The 20422-nt window shown below is 42.7% G+C and overlaps 1 protein-coding gene across 2 annotated transcripts in view; it reads left to right on the forward strand.

Moving 5' to 3' along the window:
- Positions 1-20422, forward strand: part of LOC138770864 (carbohydrate sulfotransferase 9-like) — a 65086-nt gene that overhangs the window by 24186 nt on the left and 20478 nt on the right. Inside the window, exon 1 of one of the 2 annotated variants that reach the window (XM_069950133.1) lies at positions 6879-6965. The exons of the other annotated variant lie outside the window; for it this stretch is intronic. The gene's annotated coding sequence lies outside the window, so the exon portion shown is untranslated. Of the gene's footprint in view, positions 1-6878; positions 6966-20422 lie in introns of those variants that run through there. 2 annotated transcript variants of the gene reach the window in all.

Below are 20422 nucleotides of genomic sequence, written 5' to 3' on the forward strand. Positions count from 1 at the left end.
TTTTATTTTATTTCCACTCCGCTGGAATACTTGTTTAGAACTGAGGTGTGGAGAGGCGTGTCAAGATTTTATCTTCACAGGTTTCCTGTCCTGCAGTGGGAGGTCCTCTCCAGGGGTGCTGTCATGGGCTAATGAAAACAAGATTACCGGTTAGTAATGGTGCTTTTTTAATTCGTGCCCCGTGCTTAATGAATACCCCCCTTAGGATGCATTTCAGTGCCTCCCACTGGTAAGGTAGAGAAGAAGTGTGGTGTGAGTGAAAAGAAAAAAATGCAAATTTCCAACATGCAAACAGGATCTCTAAGCAGATTATCATTTAACCGCCACGTCTACCGTTTCTCATGCAAACCTGGCACCTCCACCATGAAGTATACAGCAAAGTGATCAGACCAATAAGAAGTCCCAATTGAGGCTTGTACCTGCCAAGAAAGCACATGATGACTAATAAGGAAATAATCAATACGGCTGTAAGACTGATGCATGGCAGAATAACAGGTGTAGTCTCTAACACTAGGGTTGAATATACACCAAACATCAATCAATTGCAACCTATGTAATGTTTGTTTCAACTGTGTTAGCCGAGCCGTTGGGGTCCGACAGCTGCCAATGACGTATAAATAGATGGATCAAGCACAAAATTATAGTCTTCTCCTGCAATGATGACACCCTCGGCGAACTCCTTTAACAACCTCAGATACTTTTTACAGGCTTGTACTTGGCGCTGGTAAGGAATATACATATTAGCAACAGTAATTACCTTCTTATTTATCCTTAATTTCCATGTCAAAATTTGTATCCACTAACGTAAGAGATTTATGGATACCTATAGACACCCCTTTGGTTTTTGATTCACTATTGGCGGCATGAAACCAATTCGTGTAATATCTATCTCGAATATTGGGTATGCAGTCTTTCCTAAAATGAGTCTCCTGTAAGAGCAATATGTGTGATCTCTGCCTGTGCATTTGATATAAAACATGATAACGTTTCTGGGGAGAATTCAACCCTCTCACGTTCAAAGAACCAAAATTAATCAGGACCATGAAACAAACACACACACACACACACACTTAAATTAACAAAAAAAAAACAAAAACTAAAAGAAAAAAATCCTATCAATATTACCCCTTATCGGGGAACCGACCCCTGGGACAGAACTTTTTTTTTTAACAATTATCGCACCCTGTATAACAGGATGCAAGTCCCGTATGGGGGTTGACTTTCTACAGGGGTACGGAGCACCCATACCCTTACCATCTTCTCCCGGTCTATCAAGGACCCAATTACACCTTTAGGCTGCGTTCACACTATATATATATTTCAGTCATTATATGTATATTTCAGTCAGTATTGCAACCAAAACCAGGAGTGGATTAAAAACACAGAAAGGATCTGTTCACACAATGTTGAAATTGAGTGGATGGCCGCCATTTAATGGCAAATATTTGCTGTTATTTTAAAACAACGGCTGTTATATTGAAATAATGACAGTTATTTACTGTTATATGGCGGCCATCCACTCAGTTTCAACATTGTGGGAACAGAGCCTTTCTGTGTTTTTAATCTGCTCCTGGTTTTGGTTGCAATATGAGGACCACAATACTGACTGAAATATACGTAGTGTGAACCCAGCCTTAGGGTGGGTTCACATTGAGGAATTCTCGTGGATAAACTTCATGAAATTTCGGCGGCTGTACGCGCGCCTTTCCGCTGGCTCCATAGACACCATTCTATGGGCCGACTGATTCCGCATTCCTCCGAAAGAATTGACATGTCCGTTCTATCGGCGATATCAGCCGTCCCATAGACTGGTGTCTATGGAGCTGGCGGAAAGGCGCGCGTCTGTGAGTGCGTACAGCCGGGGGAATTCTGCGGAGTTTATCTGTGAGAATTCCTCAATGTGAACCCACCCTTACACCTGGACTTCTTCAAAAAACAGATCCTCCATTTCAAAGGTGAAAGAAAACAAAGAAAAACAAAACAATGGGTATGAGGAGGCGTATGAGAGAGGAAGAAAAACAAAGAAAAAAAAAAAGAGAAAAAAAATAATCTAATAGTTTAGTGGATAGAGTGGGGTATCCTGCTGTGTTCTCTCCTCGGCCGTGGTGGTTGTTTTGTATGAGCACTCTTAAGGCCCTATTCCACTGAACTTTTTCGAACGATTATCGTTCATAAAATCGTTCAAACGACCGCTCTTTAACGATATTGGTTCTGTGGAATAGCTGTAAACGAGCCGTTCACAATTTTTTTTTTCAACATGTCGAAAAAAAATCGTTGGTCTTTCAACAATAATTCGCTAATCTTTTCGTTAAATAAAAAATCTTTCAGTCGTTTTTGAAATGTCTACCTACATTTCCCCACATTTTAAACGACCATGTAACGATGTAACGACCGCAAAAAAATTGTTACACTACAGATATCGTTCACGTTCCCACACGTATTATGTGTTATCATTCGCTTAAAAAAAAATCTTTAAGTGCTCGTTAACGAGCGGTCGTTGGAGCGAGTCTATGAACGATAATCGTTCCGTGAAATAGCGCTATTGGGAGACACCGGCCAATCCATGATATTCACACTAGGCAGTCCCAACACTTCCGAAAACATTGGCAGATCCTGAGGGGATCTCGGAACCACCATAGTACCCTCATAGTGGACCTGTAAGCGGAACGAGTATGAAATGTTCTGTGAGCGCAGTTAATCCAACAAAGGCTTTAAAGGGGAACTCAGGGTAGAGGTTCACTGCACACTTCTGCACAATTAGAGAAATCAGTGCAGCACCTGCTTCTGGATGGTCAGAGATGGTGAATCACTCAGGGGATTGGGGGATCAAGCCCAGCCTCCTGGGACATCAGGCCCTGCCCCCTGTCTGCATCATCAGCCTGATCTCAGCAAACACATACAATGTGAGACAGAGGCATGGAAGATTTGTCTCCTCAGGGGGGATAGCAGAAGGAGCAGGAGACAATGTGGATTTGCACAGGGGCCATTTTTTTTTCCGCTTCCTGGATTTCTATCAGCTACCAGTGTGGCAGAACTGTACAGATACGGTAATACATTGTATAGACACATATATTTAACTTTTAATGTACTTTTAATAGAAAACAAGTTTTTTCTTATCCTGAGTTCCCCTTTAAGGCCCTCCTTTTTTTGAAGGGTTAGTCTAGACAGGTCTGGAAGAATCTGTACAGCCCTCTACTGATGAACTGCCCTTGATCCCTCTCTCAACCGGTGAAGAATAGCCTCTTTCTGCAAACATCGGTGCACCCTACATACCACATCCCTGGGTCTTGCGGAGTCTTGTATTCTAGATCCTGATGTCCGATGAGCTCTATCTAGCTCAAGCTGAGATTCTATAGGGGCACCAAGGATATTATTAAAGATGGTTTGGAGTACGGCAGGAAGCTCTGAGGGCCCAACAGACTTGGGCAACCCTCTGATCCTTAGATTGTTTCGTCTGCCCCTATTCTCAGCATCATCTATTGCATCCATCAAGTAATTTAAGCTAAAATGTATGAGAATCCAGCTGTACTTGTTGGGCCTCCACCTGTGAAGACAATGTTCGAACCGCACCACTAGCAACTTCCACTCTCTCCTCCATGTGGTGCAACTCAGAGCGCACAAAGTCTATCTCGGCCTTATATACCACTTCCAGGCGTTTAACATAGTTCTCCATATCAACTCTGGTTGGTATGGCTCCAATATGAGCTCTCAGATCCGCTAACACATCTGCTGAATCAGGGCTGTTTATACTTGCCATCTCTACAGAGTGATGCTCAATATTACTAAGGAGAGTGGGGCTATTTGTCCTTCTAGGAGTGATAGTTGAGGATCCATGCTCTTCTACTGCCGGGTCCACCACCCCATCTCACAAGGGTCTCGGTAGAATTTTGCAATATTTGCAGGTTAGTACCAAGTACCTTATTCAACGTTTTCTAGCAACTCACCGACCGGACCTGTTCTCGCTTGGTCCACCTCCCACCGAGAGGGCTCATCCTTTGAAACACGATGTTTATGTGCATATCAGGGTATTCAACTTATGTTCATTGAGCAGCACCTCCTATTATGAATTTTATTGTGATCCCCTTGGTGAGGCTGGCAGACTTGATTCTGAAGAAGGTGTGTCACAGAGGGGAGGGGATACTGATGCACTGGGGGCACTGAGCCTTCCTCCAATGCACTATGGAGCACATTTGCATACTTACACCCACCCACATTTTTGTGTACGTTAATAAAAGGATGAGTTTTGATCGTGTTTTTTTTTTTTTTTTGTTTATTGGAAGTCAATTGAAAAACGGATGCACACAAATGCATCAGTTTTTCCATCCGTATTTTTGTTGTAAAAACAGATAAAAAAGCGGATTGCAAAAACATAGTGTGAACCCAGCCTTATGCTATGTTTACACGGAACGATTATCGGGCGAATTTTCGCGATAACGATCGCATTGAGCGATAATTCTTCCGTGTAAATGCAGCGAATGATCAAGCGATTAGCTAAAAATCGTCGATTTTGATCATTGAACATGTTAATAAATCGTCGCTAATCGTTCGCAAAAAATTCGCAGATCGTTTCGTGCAAACAGTCGTTCACTGATTTTACCTATGTGCGAGATAGGCTTAAGCGATCGCAAAACAAATTTTCTGTACAATATATCGTTCCATCTAAACGCTGATCGTTATAAAAAAAAATTGTTACTTCGAAATCATTAATCATACAATCGGGCGAATTATCGCTCCGTGTAAACGTAGCATTACACTCACTCATCTATTTTGGGGTATGATGCACAGCACATAAGTGCTCTCTCTAGATTTTCTTTTAGTAATTCAATAGGCATAGTTAGCCTTAACCCCTTCCCGCAGAAGGACCTACCAGCACGTCCTGCTATGGGTGGGCAGGTTCAGATAGGGGTCGCACCGTGACCCTGCTCCGAACCGCTGCCTTCTGCAGCCCGGGACCGCAGCTGCATTTAAAGGGGACCTCCGGATAAGAAAAACTTGCTTTCTATCAAAAGTACATTAAAAGTTATATAGATGTGGCTATACAATGTATTACCATATCTGTACGGTTCTGCCACACTGGTAGCTGATAGGAATTCAGGAAGTGAAAAAATATGGCCTCTGTGGGGATCCACATTGTCTCCTGCTCCTACTGCTCTCCCACCTTAGGAGACAAATATCCCATGCCTCTGTCCCACATTGTGTCTGTCTGCTAGGCACAGGCTGATGATGCAGAGAGGGCAGGGCGTGATTCACCATCTCAGACTGGCCAGAAGCAGGTGTTTCAGCTTCGCTGATTGTGCAAAAGTGTATAGAGAAATTAGGACTGTGTTCACACATGTTGTAGTGTCATTGCAGTACTGCAGCATCTGCACAAAAATTAAGCAGTAACACAATTAGATAATGCTGAACAGCAGAGAGGATAAGAGCCAACACTGCCACCTGCACAAAAAACAAGGCATAAACAGTATATCCCATGTAAGATAATATTGGATAAAGTCCTTTTTGTGGGAATCAACTTCAAAGATAAAAGATGCTTGATCATAATATGTGTGTGGAGATAAAAAAAAATAAAATAATTTAATTTAAAAAATTCTTTGCCTTATTCCAATATCAGCATTACAGGTAGAGAATACAGCGTGCTGGGGGTGGGTGGGACCACAATGAAATTATAAAGTTTTGCAAATAATTCAGTAACACAATGAAACTGCAATGTGTGAACACAGCCCAGATGTTCTGCAAAAGCTTTGGGCGGGGAGGAGGCAGGGTGGGGGGCTGTGATGGAACAGCTGAGAGAAAACAATGCATTCTGGAACCTGTAGTACTGAGTACATCTGCTCAACCAGGAAATACAAAAACACAAAACAGAACAAAACCCCCAAATACAAATGGATTTTTGGTAGTTTCAAAACTGGGATAGATAGGTAAGTAATGCTATATGCTTCTGCAGAAGTTTCATTTTTTTTTTACCTCTACCCGCAGTTCCCCTTTAAATGTTTTTTACAGCTCCTCTCCCTGGTGTCTAGTGGCTGGACCCCCCCCCCCCCCCCTGCACGCGATGGGGGGATCCATTGTACTGGCCAGGCCGGCACTTTGTGTCTGAATGTCGCTGTTCCCAACTTGGCAATCTATGTATAAGGTCTGCAGCAGACCAGAGTAATAGAGCACTGATATAAAAGATGTAATTTTAACAGGTTTTAATTTTTAAAAGCTGTCAAATAAAATAAGTTATGCAAGATGCGCATCATTGTAATTTTACCAAGTCAGTTTTACCATAGGGCAAACGGTGTAAAACACAAAACCACACTAAATAAAAAATTGTGTTATATTTCCAATTTTACCACACATATAATTTTTTTTTCTGCTTTGGCAGCATATTTAAGTCTGTCACAGCAAAGCATAATTAGTGGCGCAAAAAAAATAAGGGCTCATGTGGGTCTGTAGGTGAAAAAAATGTAAGTGCTATGGCCTTTTAAACACGAGGAGGTAAAAACAAAATGAAAATTAGCCCGGGAGGAAAGGCGTTAAAAAGTCATTCGCTTGGGAATTTCCATGTTGTCTAACAGTAAATAAAAAAAAAAAACAACTGGTTTTAATGTGACAGGACAAGTTGCATCTATGGTATGTCCACCCTGGTAATAGCTGTGATTTTGGCACTTGCTATGAAGTAAAAGGCTGGGTAAACATCTGCTTAGTGTGGTAATCCCATCACTTTTGCAAGGGCTTGTACCATAGATTGCTCAGGTAGAAACTGTCAACAGAGTTTCCACAGTGAAAGGCTCTCTAAATAATAACCTCAGTTCATCTGTCTAAGAGGTGTGGTTCAGCTTTGAAATATAGCATAACAGCAGTACAGGAGGTTGAAATATAGCATAACAGCAGTACAGGAGGTGGAGAGTAGCACATAAGTGCCCACATTTCTGCTGAATAGACAAACGAGGCTTTCGCAAAGTCATGTTCTGATGAGTAAGGTAAGCAATTTTATATAAAATACAATATATAATGTAGAGAGAAATACAGCAAAGCTAAATTTGTTATAAGGGTGTTAAGGACTGTCTTGTTACTACAGTTACACTGAGGACATGGTCTGTTAAGTGTACATACTGTACATAAACATACAGCTAATATGAGAAGCTGTATATAGCACGTTTAGTAGAAGTGTGGAGTTTGCCGTTTTTTGTGTGAAACCAGGTGTACGGTAACATTTTTTTGATACATGACAAGTGACAATCTAAAAATTTTACAAACTCTGCCTATTTATATAGAAAAAAAAGTTTAAGGCTATGTTCCCACACATTATTTTTGCTCCGTATTTTGGTCGGTGTTTTTGAACACAGTGTTCACACAGTGTTGAAATTTAGTGGATGGCCGTCATTTACAAATAATTGCCATTATTTTAAAACAGTAGCCATTGTTTTGAAATAACGACAGTTATTTGCCATTAAATGACGGCCATCCACAAAATTTCTACAGTGTGTGAACATAACCTTGCTGTGTTTTCATTCCACTTCTGGTTTTAGTTGCAAAATACTGTGTGGGAACATAGCCTTAAAATCTAAATGCTACTTTGCTTCTTCAATGATCTTTATCAATCGGCGTGGTAAGCCCCCACAGTGCTATGGCGGAGGGACGGACGGTCACTTGCTAGATGGTGAGGTGTGAAGCCACTCCTGTGATGGTTGGCTGAGATGTAGCCAGACCCTGAGATGTTGTGTCGTGACCCAGTGCCGATTGGGCACACAGGTATGGTGGCACACCTGCTTTTATTTTTTAAAGGGACGGTTACATCTTGTTCTCCTGTGTTCAGTAACCTGCCGGGTTGCTATGGGTCCCTTGGGATGTTCTCACGGTGGGCCGGAGTGGTGTAGTGACCCTCCCGGACTATCTGTACCGCCACCCACAGAAAGGGGAGATGTCCCAAGGATACACTGTGTTGGTGTGGGGTGAAGAATCACAGAGTCTCTTTATCATAAATAATCTCTTGTTTACTGTGAAATGGCTTAGGTACAGCAGAGTATAGAGCTTTCCTTTGACAGAATACGTTTCTCTTGAGAGAGCGCTTGGTAATACAGGATGCAGTTCTGTGATAGAAGTATAGTGAGAAGTATAGTCGTGCTGACTAGTAATAAACAAACAGTAAAATGTTCGAGTTTGAGTCAAACCTCGAACAGTAGTGGTGTTCGGTTCAACTTGATCTCGAACCCCATTAAAGTCAACGGGAGATGTTTGGGTTAATTTGTATACCTATACAGGTGAGGAGAAGCTGGAATTACCATCCAGAAGAATAAACTGGATACATGGAACAACTAAGTGAAGAGAATTTGGCTCTAAGAATGACAGGAAAAAAATTAAGAGGGTAAAATACTTCATTCCTTTCAATGGATAACTGAGGTAGTAGAGTTAAGATAGTGATGTAGTAAGGTAGTGACATAGCAGAGTTGAAGCAGCAGTGATGTTGCAGAGTTCAGGTATTAAGGTAGTCATGTAGCAGAGTTGAGGTGGCAGTTGTAGGTTACTCAGCTTTCCTAGCATGTTGTATAGTAGTCGGTATAATGGAGGTCATTCACCTTTCCTAGCATGTTGTATAGTAGTCAGTATATTGGTGGTCACCCAGCTTTCCTAGTATCTTGTAAGGTAGTCAGTATAATTTGAGGTCACCCAGCTTTCCCAGAATCTTGTACAGCAGTAAGTACTGTATAATGGAGGTCATTCAGCTTTCCCAGCATCTTTTATAATGGAGGTCACCCACCTTCCCCAGCATCTTGCATAATGGAGGTCATCCAGCTTTCCCAGAATCTTGTATATTAGTCAGTATATCGGTGGTCACCCAGCTTTCCTAGCATCTTGTATTGTAGTCAGTATAATTGAGGTCACCAAGCTTTCTCAGCATCTTGTATAGTAGTCAGTATAATGGAGGCTATTCACCTTTCCTAGCATCTTGTATAGTAGCCAGTATAATGGAGGTCATTAACCTTTCCTAGCATGTTGTATAGTAGTCAGTAAAATGGAGGTTATTCACCTTTCCTAGCATCTTGTATAGTAGCCAGTATAATGGAGGTCATTAACCTTTCCTAGCATGTTGTACAGTAGTCAGTATAATGGAGATCACCCACCTTTCCCAGCATCTTTTATAATGGAGGTCCCCTAGCCTTCCCAGAATCTTGTTTATTAGTCAGTATATTGGTGGTCACCCAGCTTTCCCAGCATCTTGTATAGTAGTCAGTATATTGATGGTCACCCAGCTTTCCTAGCATCTTGTATAGTAGTCAGTATAATTAAGTTCACTCAGCTTTACCAGCATCTTGTATAGTAGTCATTATAATGGTCATTCACCTTTCATGGCATGTTGTATAATGGAGGTCACCCAGCTTTCCTAGCATTCTGTATTGTAGTCAGTATAATGAAGGTCACCCAGCTTTCCTAGCATCTTGTATAATAGTCATAATAATAGAGGTCACCCAGCTTTCCTAGAATCTTGTATAGTAGTCAGTATAATGGAGGTAATTCACCTTTCCTAGCATTCTGTATTGTAGTCAGTATAATGGAGGTCACCCAGCTTTCCTAGCATCTTGTTTAGTAGTCAGTATAATGGCGGTCACCCAGCTTTGAAATTGGAAAGATGGAAAGCTATGGGTGGGCTTTTTATTATTTATATTATTGCAAAAAATGATTTTTGGGGGCAATACCCCTGTGAAAATTAAAAAATGTTGCCATTGAGAGAGATTTAGCGACATAGAGAACTCTATTTCCTGAACATATATGTTTGACAATAACACACTACAGTGGTACCTTGGTTTAAGAGTAACTTGGTTTAAGAGCAGTTTGGTTTAAGAGCTTACTGTACTGTGTGGAAGCGCGAGTGGAGGAGGGGCATGGTCTGCATTGCGGGGTCTACAGCACTGTACTGTGAGCCAGGAAGTCTCCCTCACCTTCCAAATCATAGCATATCTACTTCAGGCTGGGGTTTACATCAGGGGACAGGACGGTGGATGTTATCTCTTCATAGCTGTAACCCCTCTCTTCCCCCAGACAGAGTGCTGCATGTATGTGCCCACATCTGTACTGCTTATTCCTTCATGCTCCCTGCAGTCTGTCAGTCCTTGTGTTTCCTATCCTCTCCATTACTGTACAGTAACTTATAATATCACATATGCTGATGTTTCTAAATGTTTGTTTCATTAGTTTTACATGTTACTCAGAATAATTAATCATTATTTTTGGGGTGCGCATTTCTATGATTTCTTATGGGACAATTTGCTTTGGTTTAAGAGTGGATTTGGATTACAAGCACGGCCCCGGAACGAATGCTTGTAATCCAAGGCACCACTGTGTGTGTGTATGTATATATGTGTGTGTGTGTGTGATATATATATTGATCCCTTGATCCCAGACAGTCAGGATCTGTGGCACATGTAAATAACGAGATGATCAACCAATGAAACTGGCCATTTTACTGGCTAAACCCCAGTATTAGTGAAGTGTCTGCACTGGTTGGTTGTCTAGTGGTGATTCTCTGAGTATAGTGTGATACTACATGTCCCGTGGCCAGTTTTCCATGGAATTTTGGTTTCAACATACAATATTTTCAACATACAATAGTTGTCCCAGAACCAATTATTATGGTATGTTGAGGGACCACTGTGTATGTGTGTGTATATGTGTATGTGTGTATATATATATATATATATATATATATATATATATATATATATATATATATATATATATATATATATATATATATAATTATAATATATGGGGTCCGTGGAGCCTGTTACGAGTCTTAAAACACGGGAATGGCCAGATATCCCTCTCTCAAGAGAAGGAAGTCCGTTGCCAAGGGGGGTCTCCTAGTGGGGAGAGCACCAAACCACCCTGATACGTAGTCCCTCAGGACGCAACAGAGTGAGGACCTGAGGGACTACGTATCAGGGTGGTTTGGTGCTCTCCACACTAGGAGGCACCCCTTGGTAACAGGCTTCTTTCTCTGGAGAGAGGGATATCTGGCCATTCCCGTGTTTTGAGACTCGTAACTGAAGCTCCACAGACCCCTTCTTTGCATATTCAAACTTTGTAGGGGGCAATCAGTGGAGGCTCGTAAATGAGTACTCCATTGGATTTTTTTCGCTGTTCTCCCTGAGTTCAGTGATTGTTGTGTTTTATTGGTATATATAATATTTATTAGGGATGGTCCGAACCTGCCGAGGTTCGGGTTCGTACAAACCGGAACTCTCGGTAATGATTCCCGCTGTCTTCCACCTCCGTGGAGAGGGTGGATACATCCGGAGGACCGCCTGGAAAACTGGGATACAGCCTATGGCTATATCCCAGTTTTCCAGGCGGTCCTCTGGCTGTATCCACCCGCTGCACGGAGCGGGCAGACAGCGGGAATCATGGTGTGTGTGTGTATATCTATATCTGTATGACTATAACACACGGTATATTTGAATGGTATTTAACCCGAAAACTGAGAAATAAACTTTTACCCACTATGAATAGATGTAACTAAGCATCTCCTATGTATGATTGATAGATTCGTATGGCAGATGTAGAGACTTTTTTTTTAATACTATTATTCAGCAATAAAAACCGACAAAAATTGACTTTTTGGGCACGAACTGTGAATAAGAAAATAATGGAGGTCACCCAGCTTTACCAAACCCAAGTATTGCTGTCTATGGAGAGGGAAATGCTATCTAAGTCTAAGCTTGTCCCTAAGTCCCCGAGCATGCTAAACACCCCACTAACTAACTAAGCTAAATAGCAGCATGCAAGCAGACAGACAGAGCAGTCTGTACAGCACAGCGAGTGAGCAGATAATGGCATCTGGAACGCAGCACAGTGACTTTTATATGAGATGGTTATGTGATTTTAGAAGCCAATGAGACCCCTACACCTCAGCAATGACATTTCTGACGCTTCTATGTGCTCTGCACTGATTGGCTGGAAAAAAGGTGCTCGAACGCTAACTCGAACACTAACTCGAACGAACAGTAAAAAGTTCGGTTTGAGTTCGAGAAAATCAAGATGTTCGACTTTAACTTTTCTCGAACAGTCCGATCAACACTAGTGCTGACTAAGTTGCATGTTGAGAGATACAAAGAATCAGAGGAGCAGAGAGGAGGAGGTCGTGAGAGTCCCACTCCAAGTAGTACTGTGCGGGATGTTGGAGGATGAAGTAGAATAATACTTAAGAAGAAGAAAACACTTGTGCCTGTGTTTTGACCTTGGGGTGTTCGCACCACCTTATGCCCACCGGTTTCGCGTGACCTGTCCTATGAGGGTGACACAAGCCCCAGACCCTGTTACCTGGGATGAGCGGAATGGGAGACTCAACGCAGGCGTGAAATCGTGATGCCGTAGGATGTCCGGCCAAGCTTCTCACACTGCACTATGCCATGTGGAAGGTGTCCAGGACTGGTGGCGTCTGGCTGGAGCTAAGGCAGACTGAAGGGGTGACGCTAACGCCGCCACAACCACTAGTGTCTGAGGAGACAAGCTGTGGGGTATGTCGCTAAGTGTAAGGAGGCAAGCTGATATGCAGGAAAGTTAAGGTGCTGGGCTGCACATAAGAGTGACACCAGAGGAGAGTGAAGAGCGCTGTGGTCAGGTAGCAGGTCAGCGGGTTCAGAAGTGGAGGTTGCCATGGCTGCAGCTGGCAGAGAAAGGTGGAAGAGGAGTTGAGTTCGACAATATTGAGGCAAGGCTAACGGTATGTGTTTACAGAAGAGGAGAGACCTACATGGACGGCATTTTCTTGGGATAAAAGGATACTTGACTGGCCTGTTTGGTGAGATCAAACTGATGTACAGATCTATCCTCATTATTATATACTAGAAAATGTACCCGGCGCTGCCCGGGTATAAAGTGTCAGTGTGTTAATTAGATTTGTTCTAAGGTGCCCAGGAGGCCAAGCTAAAGGTATTGTTTCATCTGAGTTAATCAGTGGAATTAGTGTATACCTGTAGTGCATAGTTGGAGGGGTTCTGTATACCCACAATGTATAGTTTTTAGGGGTCTCGCATATCTGTAGTGCATAGTTGGGGGGGCTGTATACCTATAGTGTATAGTTGAGGGAGGTCCTGTATACCTGCAGTGTACAGTTGGTGAAGGTCCTGTATACCTATACTGTATAGTTCGGGGGTCCTGTATACCTGTAGTATATAGTTGGTGCTGTATACCTGTAATGTATAGTTGGTGGAGGTCTTGTATACCTGTAGTTTATAGTTTGAGGGTCCTGGATACCTGTAGTGTATAATTGGTGGAGGTCTTGTATACCTGTAGTATATAGTTCGGGGGTCCTGTATACCTGTAGTAAATAGTTTGAGGGTCCTGTATAACTATAGTATAGAGTTGGTGGAGGTCCTGTATACCTGTAGTGTATAGTTTGGGGTCCGATATACCTGTAGTATATAGCTGGTGGAGTTCCTGTATACCTATAGTATATTTGGGGTCCTGTATACTTGTAGTATAGAGTTGGTGAAGGTGCTGTATACCTGTATTATAGAGTTGGTGTAGGTCCTGTATACCTGTAGTGTATGGTTTTGAGGTCCTGTATACCTGTAGTGTATAGTTTGGGGTCCTATATACCTGTAGTATATAGTTGGTGGAGTTCCTGTATACCTGTAGTGTATAGTTTTGGGGTCCTGTATACCTGTAGTATATAGTTGGTGGAGGTCCTGTATACCTGAAGTATATAGTTGGTGGAGGTCCTGTATACCTGTAGTATATAGTTTTGGGGTCCTGTATACCTGTAGTGTAAAGTTTGGGGTCCTGTATACCTGTAGTATATAGTTTTGTGGAGGTCCCGTGCACTTGTAGTGTATAGTTTTGGGGTCCTGTATACCTGTAGTGTCCTGTATACCTGCAGGGTTGTATTTACCCGTATGGCAGTGTTATTCAGTCACAGAGTGTCGGTATTGGTCATGTCTGGTATGGGGGTGTTATCCAGTCACAGTATGGCGGTATTGGTCAGGTCTGGTGTGGCGGTGTTATCCAGTCACGGTATGGTGGTATTGGTCAGGTCTGGTATAGCAGTGTTATCCAGTCACAGTATGGCAGTATCGGTCAGGTCTGATATGATGGTGTTATCCAGTCACAGTATGGTGGTATTGGTCAGGACTGGTGTGGTGGTGTTACCCAGTCACAGTTTGCCGGTATTGGTCAGGTCTGGTATGGCAGTGTTATCCAGTCACAGTATGGCGGTATTGGTCAGGTCTGGTATGACAGTGTTATCCAGCACAGTATGGCGGTATTGGTCAGGTCTGGTGTGGCAGTGTTATCCAGTCACAGTATGGCGGTATTGGTCAGGTCTTATATGACAGTGTTATCCAGTCACAGTATGGCGGTATTGGTCAGGTCTGGTATGACAGTGTTATCCAGTCACAGTATGACGGTATTGGTCAGGTCTGGTGTGGCAGTGTTATCCAGTCACAGTATGGCGGTATTGGTCAGGTCTGGTGTGGCAGTGTTATCCAGTCACAGTATGGCGGTATTGGTCAGGTCTGGTGTGGCAGTGTTATCCAGTCACAGTATGGCGGTATTGGTCAGGTCTGGCAGTGTTATCCAGTCACAGTATGGCTGTATTGGTCAGGTCTGGTATGGCAGTGTTATCCAGCACAGTATGGCGGTATTGGTCAGGTCTGGTGTAGCAGTGTTACCCAGTCACAGTTTGGTATATCTGTTGTGCCCTGTATATACATGTACTGTATGGATGGAGTAGGGGGTCCTGTATATACATGTACTGTATAGATGGAGTAGGGGGTCCTGTATATACATGTTCTGTATAGATGGAGTAGGGGGCCCTGTATATACATGTACTGTATGGATGGAGTAGGGGGTCCTGTATATACATGTACTGTATAGATGGAGTAGGGGACCCTGTATACATGTACTGTATAGATGGAGTAGGGGAAGGCAAAAAAACCCTTGTAAGGCAGACGACAGTAGCCTCATCACTGGGAAAAAATTCCTTCCTGACTCCATAATGGCGATCAGAATATTCCCGGGATCAACGTGACCCCTGAAATAGGAATAAGGGACAGAATTTAGAAAATGTAGAACTCCAATGACGTGTGGTACGCCTTGAAGCGATCCAGTATGCAGAGGCCGGGGGGATCAGGACAGGCGTCACACTAAAAAATGGCGTCCTTCCTGATCCCCCTGTTACGCCACACTCTGCGCTTCTTCTGGGGTCTCCTGTTTTCCAGTGTGGGGGACATCACCTGGAAAATGTTGCCCTGGTGCGATACGGGGTCCTTCATATCCAGAAGCGCTGGGTCCGCTCCATAGCTGCTAAATATTAGGGCTCTATTACTGCTTCTGATATGTTCGGATCGTGCTGCAAGCTACAGTAGCTCGGGCAGCGAGGGACCGGAAGAGGGGGTGCTGGTATAAAAGTCATCCCCGTACAGGTGGTAACCTTTATCCAGCAGTGGGAAGATCAGTTCCCCAATGATCTTCCCACTAACTCGGAGGATGGGGGGGGGGCATCTGTGGGCTGGATTCGGGTGTCCCTTCCTTCATACACTCTAAGGGTACGTGCACACTGCGGAATGGCGAAGGATAACCCTTTGTGCATTCCGCAGCTGGCACCCACCGGCGGACTGATGGAGGTCTCCGTCCGTGTCATAGACCCCATTCTATGCACGAGCGGATTCCGCTCTCCGTCAAATGTGTTCATTCTTTGGACGGACGATGGAATCCGCCCATGCACACCCTACGCCAAAAAGGAGGAATTGATCAGCCAACAGCGGCGATCGTCAGCACGGGAGGGGTTAATCACCCCCCGTGCCGACAAGCAGGGATGGCCTGCTATATATTATAGCAGGCCATCTTCCCCGATCGCTGCGTGTGTACACGCAGCGATCGGGGAAACCGCGGGCGTAAATGTACGCCCGTTTGCGTTAAGGCACGGGTTTTGGGGGCGTACACTTACGCCCGCGGTCGTTAAGGGGTTAAGATATTGCTGAAATTTTGTGATATACCTGGGGGATAGTAAAGTCTTAAGGGGCTAGCTGGGTGAGAGGTTGGATTGTTGGTGTACAGCCAGCTAGTAAGAATTTTCTCAAAATTTTTTCTTATGGGTGGAGTAAGATCTAAAGATGCTGGTGATGTCAATAAGCTGGTGCTGTCCCCCTAGGTAAAAATGAAGGAAGAGAGGAGAAAAGATTGAGAAATTTTTACCTCAAGGGAAAGGAGCGACTTTGAGGTTCAGCGAATGAGCTTGCAGTAAGAGTGGAGAAAGGGTGACAGTGACGGAGCAGAAAATTGAAAATATGAAAACGAAAATGAAGTCAGTAGTAGAAGAATATAAGAAAGAAAAAAGAACGTTACAGACAAAACTGGTTGAGATGGAAGATAGAAATAAATATTCAAACTTGAGATTAGTAGGAATCCCAGAAGGCAGTGAAGGGAAGTAATGTACCACATTTATTTAAGAATGGTTGGTGGAAAATGTTGGGAAAGAGGGGTTACCATTTTTACTGGAGCAGTATATAAATCTCCAAGAACTGAAGGACACTTTGAGATCCTTTTCAGGGAATTCTGCCCCAGGAGGAGATGGTTTACCATTTCAAGTTTATAGGTCTTTTTCGGGTGATGCTGATGCTGCTGGAGGTTCTTAGGCCAAAGCAAGTGGGATTTATTCCAGGACGCACGGTGCATGACAATGTATTTAAAGTTGTCTCAAACATTCAGTTTAGTGAGCCAGGATCAAGCTCCATCCTGTCGTTAGATGCTACTAAGGTGTTCGACAGTAACTTTAAGAGCGACTCTGGTACCGCCCCTTTAAGAGCGACTCTGGTACCGTCCCTGCTACATGGCTGGCTCAGCTCTGCTTCTTTACTGACTGAACTCTGCCACCCATAATGGTAAAGATCATTGCTCGGTTACCTTGACAGTGAGACAAAATCGTTAAGGACCTTCCATCTTTTAAATCTTCTATTGGCCAGTAGTAGACATGTGACTGTGTGGATGTGTGTTGTGATACATTGACTGCCAAGACCTTAGAATTTCAATTGGCTGCTATATTTCAGCTATTTGCATATGTGCTGTGATTGGCTGTTAGCGTTTACAGTGTGGCCATTATTTGCAATGGGTCATTATTTCCTATGCGAAATTATGGGTTGTTAAACGTAAATTTCTTAACGACAAATCCGATCGGAACCAAAAATAGATAGCACACCTGTCACCGCCGAGGGCTTCGAAATGCAGTTTGAGCGGAGTCTGTGCGCAAAGCACTTTGGGCTGTATCAATCGCAGAAGAATAAATATTACAATATAGTGCTTTTTCAAGCACTATAATGAATGTAAATTGCAATAGTATATTGACACTTTCAAGGGGTACTCCGGCGCTAATAAAAAAAAAAAAAAAATCCATCAATACTAAACATAGTTTTTACATTTACCATCCCTCCGGAGTCTGTCTCCATTTGGATTTCCCACTGTTTGCAGTTACCTGAAGCTCCAGTTGGTGGCTTCATTTTTCTTTACTTCCTGGTTTGGGCTTTCCCATGATGCTTTTTGTCTCCTGTGATGTCTAACTGACTGTGTAAAACTGTTAGATGGCTTACAGCTTGTTCAGCCAATCAGAGCTGAGCAGCCTGTGTAATTTGACTAAGGGAGGCTGGCTTAACAGGGCTTAGACCCGTCTCCCTCTTGATGATGTCATTGTCACAAAACGGCTTCCACAGAGCAGTCTGGGGTCAACAGTCATTAGGTAAGAATGAGTTTACTTCACTTCCTGGTGGGGGATTGAGGGGGAAAAGATAGGGAAGGGGGGCAGATAGGTGATTGAAGCATATTACAAAGTTATATAACTTTGTAATGTGTTTTAATTACTAGGAAAAAGCTTTTCACTGAAGTACACCTTTAAGCAATGAAACTAATGTATCGATAGAAAAAGCACATAGATTGATTCAGGTTAGGATATTACACTGTAGATATAGCTATAATAGAGATAATGATCTTTGTAACAGATGTAATAGGGGAGAGGAGGACTTAGCGCATATGTTATGTGCATATATGGCGCTCCAAACCTTCTGGTGTAATGTATTTAAAATTCTGGAGGAAAAAATTAAGAAAAAATTACTGTTTACCCCTTACGTTGCCGTTCTGAGGGAAACCCCGAATCTAGCAAATGTATTTGACAATGGCTCTGTAATTAAGTGTCTGTTTTTCGCCAGATTGACAATTCTTAGGAACTAGTTGTCTCGTAAACCACCAACCGTGCAGGAATGGCGCAATATCGTCTCCCTAATGAAGCAGTACAAACTTATTTGGTATACAAAGAAGGGGAAGAAGGGAGATATGATGATTACTGGCACAGGTGGTGAAATATTAATTTATATGTGTTTTTTTCCCCTCTCTTTGGCACCAGGTTGGGAGGAGGTGGGAGGGATAGGGGATAAATGCATTACAAGATCATATCATGCTTTGCAATATGAGCTTGGCTTAGTTGCGTTGTAATGAGTAGTGATGATCGAACAGTAAATTGTTCGAGTCGAACCTCGAACAGTAGGTGCGTTTGGTTCGAGTCGGACTCGGACCCCATTAAGGTCAATGGGAGATGTTTGGGTTAATTTTTATACCTATACAGGTGAGGGGAAGCTAGAATTACCATCCAGAAGAGAAAACTGGATACATGGAACAACTTAGTGAAGAAAATTTGGCTCTAAGAATGACAGAAAAAAAAATTAAGAGGGTAAAATTCTTTATTTAACAACAGCCGGGGTTTAGAGTATCTGTGCCCTAACTTTGCACCACCCCTCCGTCCCACCTCCCCACCCTCTTCATCATTAGGAATGCCACTGGAACATTTTCTACTGTCTGAACATTGCACAGGTGCCTTAAAAATCCATCCCATGTGCCGTGCTTACACAGCTGCGGAATAGGAGACAATCTGCCTGGAGCATTCCTAATGATGAGGAGGGAGGGGAGGAGGGACAGAGATTGTGAATGCATTAGGCTGGCACAACCTCTAAGCCCTGGCCGTTGGGCACGAGGCTGCCAGTTTAAAAGTGGTTTTTTTTAGACAATAACAGCATCACCTGCCGAACGGACCCCAGGACAGATCTTGGATTAAAAGCAGCTATCCGAAGGTTTGGGGGGGGGGGTCAGATTGTGGGTATAGAGTCACTTTAAATCCTTTTAAAGAGTATCTAAGAGAAGGCAAATTTAAATTGAATTAGATGGAAAAACCACCCACTACTACCGCCTCTACCGACCCGATTGATCCTGCCTGCTAAACAGTGACTTTTTCCAGCTAAAAACAAAAGTTGATTTTGTGGCCCTTGGGACTATTCAATTTGATTCGTTAAAAAAAAGTCATTAACCACACTAGAGAATCCTTATACTCAACTCTACAGGAAATTAATAAAATGGATAACTGTTACTATGTGTACCTGAAATACAGAAGAGAACTGCGACACCTTTGACACTTATATGTAGTAGAAGAAACTTTGGCCTAAAATTTGACTTTAAGAGCATACATCTAACAGATGAAGAGATTTTTTTTTTTTTTTAAATTGTTCTGCTGTGCAGACTGTCAAAAATAGCCTCTGTACCCACTCAGGATAAATGTAACCACCAACTCCTCAGATGTACGTTTAATTACTGTATAATAGATGCAAGCAGACCAAAATACACTTTTGGGCACTATGTATAAATTGGCAAATCCAATATGCAGCCTGCAATACCAAAGCTAAGTAATGCTGTGACTGCAACGCTGTCTATGGACAGGAAAATGCTTGTTGCAAAAAAGCTAGTCTAACCTTGCTAAACACCCCGCTAATCTCACTTCCTATCTGACTAATCGAAATGGCAGCATGCAATGAAACTAGGAGACTCTGAGAGAGCATTCTATCCAGCACAGTAAGTGAGCAGAAAATGGTGTCCGGAACGCAGCACAGTGACTTTTATATGAGATAGTTATGTGATTTTAGCAGCCAATGAGACCCCTACACCTCAGCAATGACGTTTCTGACACTTCTATGTGCTCTGCACTGATTGGCTGGCAGAAGGTGGCTCGAACACTAACTCGAACAAACAGTAAAATGTTTAGTTCGGTTCGAGTTCAAGAAAATCGAGATATTCGACTTGACCCTAACTTTTAATGTAAGTAATGAGGAGTTTAAAAAGATACCAGAATTTTATTGGAATATGATTTAGTTGATTGGAATGCTCGACATTTGTATTGTATTTGCACTTTTTTGTCTTAAAATTTTTTTCTCCCTCCCAGTATACAGGAAATATTATCACCATACATATTACTAAACAAATCCTGTATACTAAGACCAATATTACCAATATTGCCAATATTACCACTACACAAGGGGAAATATTACCGCCACACCACAACCATCACCACCATATTGTTACTGTATACTAAATCCAATTAAACACAGTACCAGATAACAAGTAACAAATA

Source organism: Dendropsophus ebraccatus, chromosome 13 (assembly GCF_027789765.1).
Source record: "Dendropsophus ebraccatus isolate aDenEbr1 chromosome 13, aDenEbr1.pat, whole genome shotgun sequence".
NCBI lineage: Eukaryota > Metazoa > Chordata > Amphibia > Anura > Hylidae > Dendropsophus > Dendropsophus ebraccatus.